Source organism: Otolemur garnettii, unplaced genomic scaffold (genome assembly GCF_000181295.1).
Source record: "Otolemur garnettii isolate 467f Iridium unplaced genomic scaffold, OtoGar3 scaffold00090, whole genome shotgun sequence".
In the NCBI taxonomy this organism is placed as follows: domain Eukaryota; kingdom Metazoa; phylum Chordata; class Mammalia; order Primates; family Galagidae; genus Otolemur; species Otolemur garnettii.
The window spans coordinates 3025081-3033906 of NW_003852485.1; the positions used below are offsets into that span (position 1 = coordinate 3025081).

An 8826-nucleotide genomic window follows, 5' to 3' on the forward strand; every position below is an offset into this window, starting at 1 on the left:
TAGGCTGTTTCCACATTTTAGCAATTGTAAATTGGGCTGCAATAAACATTTCTAGCTTTATGGGATGGAAAGGAATATCCTCTAAGGGCTCAAGAATGGCTGTAGTGACAGCCATTGCAGGACACTGAGCTCCATGGAGATAGTGCTGGGGCAAGTGAGAGCTGGATGGGCACTGGGCGACTCTGTGCCTTGCTGAGGAAAAATAACTAAACATGGGCAAAGGAGATCCTAAAAAGCCGAGAGGCAAAATGTCATCATATGCATTCATTGTGCAAACTCGGCAGGAGGAGCACAAGAGGAAGTGCCCAGATGCTTCAGTCAACCCCTCAGAGTTTTCTAAGAAGCGCTCAGAGAGGTGGAAGACCACGTCTGCTAAAGAGAAAGGAAAATGTGAAGATATGGCAAAGGCGGACGAGGCCCATTGTGAAAAAGAAATGAAAACATATATCCTTCCTAAAGGGGAAACAAAAAAGGAGTTCAAGGATCCCAATGCACCAAAAGGCCTCCTTCGGCCTTTTTCTTGTTCTGCTCTGGGTATCGCCCAAAAATCAAAGGAGAACATCCTGGTCTATCCATTGGTGAGATTGCAAAGAAGCTGGGAGAGATGTGGAATAACACTGCTGCGGATGACAAGCAGCCTGAGGAAAAGAAGGCTGCAAAGCTGAAGGAAAAATAAAAAAAGGATATTGCTGCAGACCCAGCTAAAGGAAAGCCTGATGCAGTGAAAAAGGGAGTCGTCAAGGCTGAAAAAAGCAAGAAAAAGAAGGAAGAGGAGGAAGATGAGGAAGAGGATGAAGGGGGAGAGATGAAGATGAAGATGATGGTGGTGGTTCTCGCGCAGTTTTTTTTCTAGTCTATAAAGCATTTAACCCCCTGTACACAACTCACTCCTTTTAAAGAAAAAAATTGAAATGTAAGGCAGTGTAAGATTTGTTTTTAAACTGTACGGAGTCTTTTTTTGTATAGTTAACACACTACCGAATGTGTCTTTAGATAGCCCTGTCCTGGTGGTATTTTCAATAGCCACTAACCTTGCCTGGTACAGTATGGGGGTTGGAAATTGGCATGGGAATTTAAAGCAGGTTCTTGTTGTATAATTTGTATAACAAATTAGTTATATATGGGGATGGTAGTTTTTTCATCTTCCATTGTCTCTGATGCAGCTTATACGAAATAATTGTTGTTCTATTAACTGAATACCACTCTGTAATTGCAAACAAACAAACAAACAAAAAAAAAAGTTGTAGCTGTTTTGTTGACATTTTGAATGCTTCAAAGTAAATACAATTTTTTTATTATTAAAAAAAGAACTGCTGTAGTTCAGCATATACTTAGATTCTGCTTCCAGCTCCTCTGTTCATACAGACATGCTATTACAATTTTGATTCAGATTTCTTTTACATATGCAATAGAGCTAAAATGTTTTTACAGCCACCTTTCCATGTAAATTTAAACTCTGCGATGCTATTGTTATTTTTGATGGCAGTGCTAATAACTGTATAGAGTTCTATGTGGTACTGTATTTAGTGGCCTCTCCTTGTAGCATGGTTTGTTAAACATCAGAGTTCAGGCTGAGACATGTCCATCGCTTTCCTTTTCCGAGTAGGACTTTATTACTGACATTATCAGAGAAAGCTCATTATACACTGGTCTCATTTACAAGACAGGTTGACATCATAGAGTCCAAGGGCTCTGTCATATAGGAAGCCCCATGTTATTAGTGAATCATTTACCACCCAGGTAAAAGTCATTACGAGACATCTTACTAGTCGTTCCAACATGCATAAGGTATTGGTTATAAATTATTAGCAATAAAGAGTGAACAAATGAGCCTCTGACAAGAAACATAAAAAGCTTTCCAACTTCTATCTCCTGCTTCTAACATTTTGAGATTTTGCTGTCACTGACTGATGTGGAAGTAACCTATTTACACCGACTCAAACTTGTTGACATTTAAGTGTTAAAAAAAAAAACACACTATCTAAGCAGTAGAAAGAATGTAGAAATGACATTCACGAATATTTCCAGCTGTCAACAAGTCAGGTTTCTTACTAACTGAGAGCCCTTGAAGTATTATGTTCTTTGGATAGAGTGAGAAATACTGTTACTTCAGGCTTTTTTTTCTTTTTTTGGTAATCATATAGTTGTCTGTATTAATTAGTAAAATATCATGAATCTTTCTGCTTCTTCCATCTCTAATGTTCATGATTCTCTCTTTAAACAATAGCAGAACATAATTTGTCATGCATTCAACAGACGGATAGGTGATCATGTACATGAAAACCAGGGACCCTACCATCCCATAAGAAGGAATTTAATTAAGGATCTATTTTTAGTAAGTAGGTAAGTTGCAGCTCAAACTCTGACATTCCTACATATAATAATCATGGAAAAAAAGATGAAAAAGGAGTGTTTCTTTCTTTTCATGTTCCTGAGGAAAATATAACCTCTTATTTGAACACTGAATAAAGAAACCCTAACTGATGTCTCAGTAGGACATCTGTGCCTGTGAGTAGTCACTCCGTTACTGAGATGAATGGTGTAGTCTCTCTCTATTTCCTGGCCTCTCCTTTTCTAAGCAGGTACAAAGGCAGAAACGGAAGGAAATGCAGGGAAGCTAATCCCTCACTTTCAAAGTAATGACTTCACTGAGAAGGAAGTCCCTACCCATCTCATTGTTATGCTAGGAAGGGATGTTAATACTTGCTAAAAGGAAAATTATGTAATGTAGCGATTAAGCACGGTGTCCTAGCCAGCCTGACCTCTGGTCCCAGCTTCATCACTTACTAATTGTATAACCATAGAAAATTACTGGATTTCCTGTGTCTCAGTTTTCTCATCTGTAAAATGAGGATTATAAGTGGCACTTGCACTGCTGGTGGTTGTGGAGATTAAAGCATTTGGAACAATGTGTGGCACACACTGCTCACTATTTTTCTTACTACTCTGCTCTTCCTTCTTTGTCCTATTCTCACCCTTCTAAATGCTTCAGATAATTTTGGAATGTGGCAATCAAAGTTCTTGAAGTTCACTAGTCATGTGAGTAGGGCCACCCTGGAAGCTTGGAAGAGGTAGATTTAAGACCAGTAACATGATATGTTGTTTTGTGCAGAATTTAGCATTTTGAGTGTGTAGAGGAAACTACTGTGGTATGATTGGAGTGTTTCTGAGTAATTCACTTACATGCCAAATCTCTCTTGTAGTATTCATCAAAGTATTTGTTATCTATGTGTGTGTTGTGTAATAAACTATCCCAAAAGTCAATGACTTAAAATAACATTTTAAAAAACTCTTTCAGTTTCTGTTGGCATAGCCTATCTGTGTGTATTGGCTCAAGCTCTCTGATGAATTTATAGTCTGTCAGTTGGGAACGTGGTCTCATTGGAAGGTGGGATCAGGGAGGGATCTGCTTCCCTAGCTCAATAACCTGGCCACCTACCAAGTCATAAAGCAACCCTGTGGTGAAGCCCAGATGTCTCCGAACCAAGGCTTCTCAATGATCACATTTTGTTTGGAGGCTGTCATGTCATCTCAAAAGCACTGCTCCTTTGTCAAACCAGACCTTCTATTATATTTCTGTAAAATCACACTTATGGAATTTATGTACCTTTAGGCTTTACTAATGTCTTGGGAGAGATGAGTGTTTCTATCTCAAAATGCAAAGAAATCCAGTTGAGTATTAGACTTTTATATTCTTCAGTTCTCTTTGTGACCAGTTTTTCCTGTGCCAATTTACACCGACCTGCGCTACAGAGAATTAACTAAGTGGTCTCTCCCCCTTCTCCCACTGATCTTTCATCCTCATTTGCTTTCCTCAGAGCACCAAATTCATCCCACTGTGCACAGCATCCAAATAATCTCCAGTGGCTATTCTCAGGCTGAATTGGTGGCTTTGGCATAACCAAATCCATTAATAATGTTGTATAGAATCAGGAGGTCATCCATTTAATACAACTCTAACCTTTAGAAAACCGTTATTTCATTTATTTATTTATTTTTTGCAGTTTTTGGCTGGGGCTGGGTTTGAACCCACCACCTCTGGTATATGGGGCCAGTGCCCTACTCCTTTGAGCCATAGGCACCGTCCCAAATCATTATTGTTTTAAATAGGAACTATATTTCTTTTTATTATCCTCAAATTTATTTAAGATATTGTAGTTCTTGTTAGTTTATGCTGGTAAGATTTCTATGGTTCAGTGTAAGATCTTGGGTTCTAGAATCTAAAAAACTGGGTTCATGTCAGAAACATGATTTAGAATACCACAGAGTACCCAAGATTTTAAGAGGATGCTCTGAGATTTTGTCATATATTCCCTGGCCTCCTTTAATTATAGTTCTACAGGTTCTCCCACTCTTTGTCATGCAATTTATTCTACCTTTGGCTTTTATGTCTAAAGTCATGGTCTTTATCAGACCCTCTTTTCTAATGTTACTTTGTCAAATTTGAAATTCATATTATCTTACTGTAATTGCAAATTGAAAATTCAGTAAGAGAGCTTAATTCTTTCTTGCTCAAGTTGATAGCAACCTTATCCAAAATTCAATCAATGTTTTGAAGGAAATACATCTCTATATGAAGAATTTTAAATCAAAAATTTGTAGAAACAAAAAAATAAATAAATAAAAAGATTAAAATAAATAAAAATATTTTAAAACAACCATACACATGAGGAAAAGGAGAATTAAACAAAAGAAATGTATTATTTAGTAATAGAAAAGTTAATATTCCTATATGAGATAGAAATAAATCAAGTCATGAAATTGAAGCCTGTCACTAAAGAAGATAGTGTAGACCTTCAGGTTCCTAATCATATTTTACATCAGAACCAAACCAAAAGTACCAGATATTTTAAATACTATCAGTTATTACACTGCTTTTCTGAGTAATTTTCTGAGAAAAAAATGAAAATAAACTTCGGTTTTTGACTTCTTTGGTTATCTATAACTACTTTTTTCTTTATGAAGTCAAATAGAAGCTAACTTTTTAAAATAATTGGAGTGACCTGATTTAACTGCCTTTGTGGATGTCACACTTAATTCAAATCAGCTAGATTTTTAATACAACTCCAACCTTTAGAAAACCATTATTTTATTTTTTTCATTGTTTGCAGTTTTTGGCCAAGGCTGGGTTTGAACCTACCACCTCCGGTATATGGGGCCTGTGCCCTACTCCTTTGAGCCAAAAACCACTCAACCCTACTCCTGTGCCGCCCACAACCATTATTGTTTTAAATAGCAACTATATTTCTTTTTATTATCCTCAAATTTATTTAGCATCTTGTAGTTCTTGAATACTTTTTTTTTTTTTTTTGAGACAGAGTTTCCCTCTGTAGCCCTGGGTAGAGTGCCATAGCATCATAGCTCACCACAACCTCAAACTCTTGAGCTCAAGTGATCTTCTTGCCTCAGCCTCCTGAGTATCTGGGACTAAAAGCATGAACCACCACACCTGGCTAATTTCTGTAGTGTTGTTTAGAAAAGATGGGGTCTCACTCTTGCTCATGCTGGTCTCGAACTCCTGAGCTCAGGCAATCTACTTGAAACAGCTTCCCAGAGTGCTACGGTTACAGGAGTGAGGCACTGCGCCCCACCCAAATCAGCTAAAATATTTTTAAATTCAAGAGAAAAACATATCAGCAAAGGGCAGGCAAATAATGTACCAAAGTACCTGAGAGGGGAAAAAAGTAGCTTTTGGGAATTCATGTTCATACTAAAGTTTGATATTTCTAGAAACTGCTGGGAGAGGTTGGACAGCAATAGGGAATGATGCTTATATGTGTTTTTTTATTTCCTATTCATAGACACAGGAAAACTAGGATAATTATGGTAATCAAGATGAAAAATTGATTTTCATAGTCATAAAGTATCTTCCCCAAACTGCCCAGGTGGATAAGTGGTGTAACTTTTAAGTGACTTTGGCGTTTGGAGGTCAATGTTATGAGTCGCTTATACACATCAGCATAAAGCTAGCTTTCCCCATCTTCACACAGAGGTAAAGAAAATTCACTAGCATAAACTATGTCACTAAATCAGTTGGGAGAGAACCCACGGAAGCTTTGCCCAGGAGCATTCCTCCACCCAGTTTTCCTATATGACATCATCAAAATCATCATGAGATAATTTTGAATTTATATAACACTTCAGACTTTACCTTATCAAAATATATTTACATATATTCACATTTTTTCTCAGTGACATTATAGAGTAAACTCTATAATTATTATTTATTAATTGTATATTATATGGCAGGCATTGTGATAAGAACTTTGTTTTAATTAAATTTAATTTGGAGGGGGCAGTCTCACTCTGTCACCCGGACCAGAGTGTAGAGGTGCATCATAGCTCACTGTGACCTCAAACTCCTGGGCTCAAGTGATCATCCTTCCTTAGCCTCCCAAGTGACTGAGATTACAGGCATGTGCCACAATGCTGGCTTATTTTTCTATTTTTTATAGAGACAGGGTCTCACTAGTTTGTTTGGGCTAATCTAAAACTCCTGGCCTCCTTCTTCAGCCTCCCGACGTTCTGAGATTACAGGCTTGAGATACCATGGTTGACCTAGAATTTTATATCCACAAACGGTCAAGAGCTAGTTATTGTTATTCCTATTATTTTTAAAACTGATTGAAAAGACAAGCTAGGAAAGGTCAGGGGACTTGCCCAGGGTTCAGTAGTGAGGGGGTGGCTGTGCTTGCTTTCCAATCAAGGCATATGAAAAAAGATCCCATATCCTTAACTCTTCTATCTACACTGCTGCGCCTAGGGCTGGCCTGGGTCTCCCACCGATCAGGGAATCAATTGCCATGACTAGGGCAGTGTTATCACACCAGCTTGCCTAGGCCTAGTACTCGTGCTAGTCAGACAATTTAACTGTACTGTGGAAAGGAGTTGCTACGTTAAGGAAATTCCCTGAAATTATATGGCAGTAGGTGACAGGTGACAAGGAACATAGCTCTGTCTGATTCCAGAACCTAAATTCTTATGTTACCTGTCCCCACCATCTTTAATAATATCTCCTGTTATCTCATTTCACAGATGGGACAATCAGCATGGTGAAGTTAAATCCCCATCCTCCAATTTACGTGGCAAGAAGCAAAAGGAAATCAAACTTGATCCCGAACTCCCCTAGAGAGGTGGTAAAATACAAGGGATGGTGGTTAAGCCAGCTGTGTGTTTAGTGTCTGTATTAGTTGGCTGGAGCTGCCATGAGAAAGCAATACAAAGTGGGTGTCTTTAATGTCTCACTTCTGAAGACCAGAGGTCTCAATATCTAGGTGTATACAGGTGTGGTTCCTTTTGAAGGTGGTGAAGAAGAATCTGCTCCTCTCTGTCTTCTGACTTCTGGGGGACGCTGGCAATCTCTGCATTTGTTGTCTTCATCTCTGCCTTCATCTCCACATGGCATTCTCCTGGCATGCATGCCAGTGTTCCAATCTCTCCTTTTTATAAGAACACCAGTCATATAAGATCAGAAATCTTCTCTACCCCAGTATGACTTCAATTTAATTAAGTACCACTGTAATAACCCCTTTCCCAAAAAGGTCACATTCTGAAGTACTGTAGTTTAGAACTTCAACATAAGAATTTGGGGGATACAATTCAATTCATAAAAGTTTCTCTCATAAGAAAGTGGCTAAAGGAAACCGGCATAGCTTTTCTGCTAAGGAAGACTTACTTTCCTTCACCTTTCTACTAAAACTGAAGCAGGAATTAGTCAGAAAACTAGTGTTAAGAGGGTTCTGGAGGAAAGTTACGAAATGGAAAGTGTGGCTGGAGAACGAGATAGTAACCGAGCTTGCGAGGACTGGAGTGAAGGAGAGGATGGAGATAGGACAAGCACGCAGAGGTGGCCAGGGGAGCCTTTGGAAAGGTTTCGAATCAACCGGCTGGTGGTCGGTTCTTAGTCCAAAATGTCATTGAAATTATAGAAAGTGGGTGGTAGAGCCCAAGCAACAAGTGCCAGAAGTCAACTTTGGCCTCATTATTGAAGATTAATCATTGGAGCGGGTGGTAAAAAAAATAAGGAGAAAGAGAAGAAGTGAAAGATCAAACATTAGGATGCAGAGTCATTCTTGAATTCATCAAAAAGGTTAGCGTCATTATGAATAACGTCTTCGGAGCTACTTTTGTTCAACAAACCACTTCTGAATATTTAAAATGCAATTAGTGATTTGGTTTTCTGACATACATTTCCTGGAAGCCAATTGGATCTAATCAGCTCTGCCTAAAAACCTTTTCTTTAGAATTTATAAATAATGATGATCCATACAGTGTAAGCTAAAGCCTCATTATTAATGAGGGTCTTAAATGAGCTAATACAGGTAATATGCTTTGAATACACATGGCCTGACACAGTAATGATTCATAAGGGTTAGCTCGTACTATTATGCAACTTTTAATCTCTTATAGGACAACTAAAATAGGACAAAGTATAAACAGACCGGAGGTCCTTCTCAGAGCTCCTTCCACATTAACAAATTTATTTTCAGATGCTCTTAAACCACCTCTGATTGCCACTGAGATCATCTAATGTGGCACAAAACCTTAATATTGATGTATGAAAAAGAAAAAGCAGGTTTTCTCCACTCATTCACCAGGCAACTGGCAATTGAATTCTTACTCTTTACAGCTTTCCAGAACCATTTATTAACAAATCACTAAAAGTCGTAGCAAAGGAAAAAACGTCTAGTAGTATAAAACATTAATTTCAAATAAATGTTTCAGAAAGTAGAAAGTTAAAATACTAATAATTTTAATTGATATTAATTTTGAATTGGTATTTTTTTCATGTTAGTCAAGTAATTGCAATGATAAATCATAGTAAGT

At 37.9% G+C, this 8826-nt stretch overlaps 2 pseudogenes; both read left to right on the plus strand.

The window, feature by feature from the left end:
- Window positions 1-212: 212 nt before the first annotated feature.
- Window positions 213-897, plus strand: LOC100943577 (annotated as a pseudogene).
- A 6860-nt stretch (window positions 898-7757) lies between these two features.
- Window positions 7758-8826, plus strand: part of LOC100943897 — a 104620-nt pseudogene continuing 103551 nt past the window's right edge.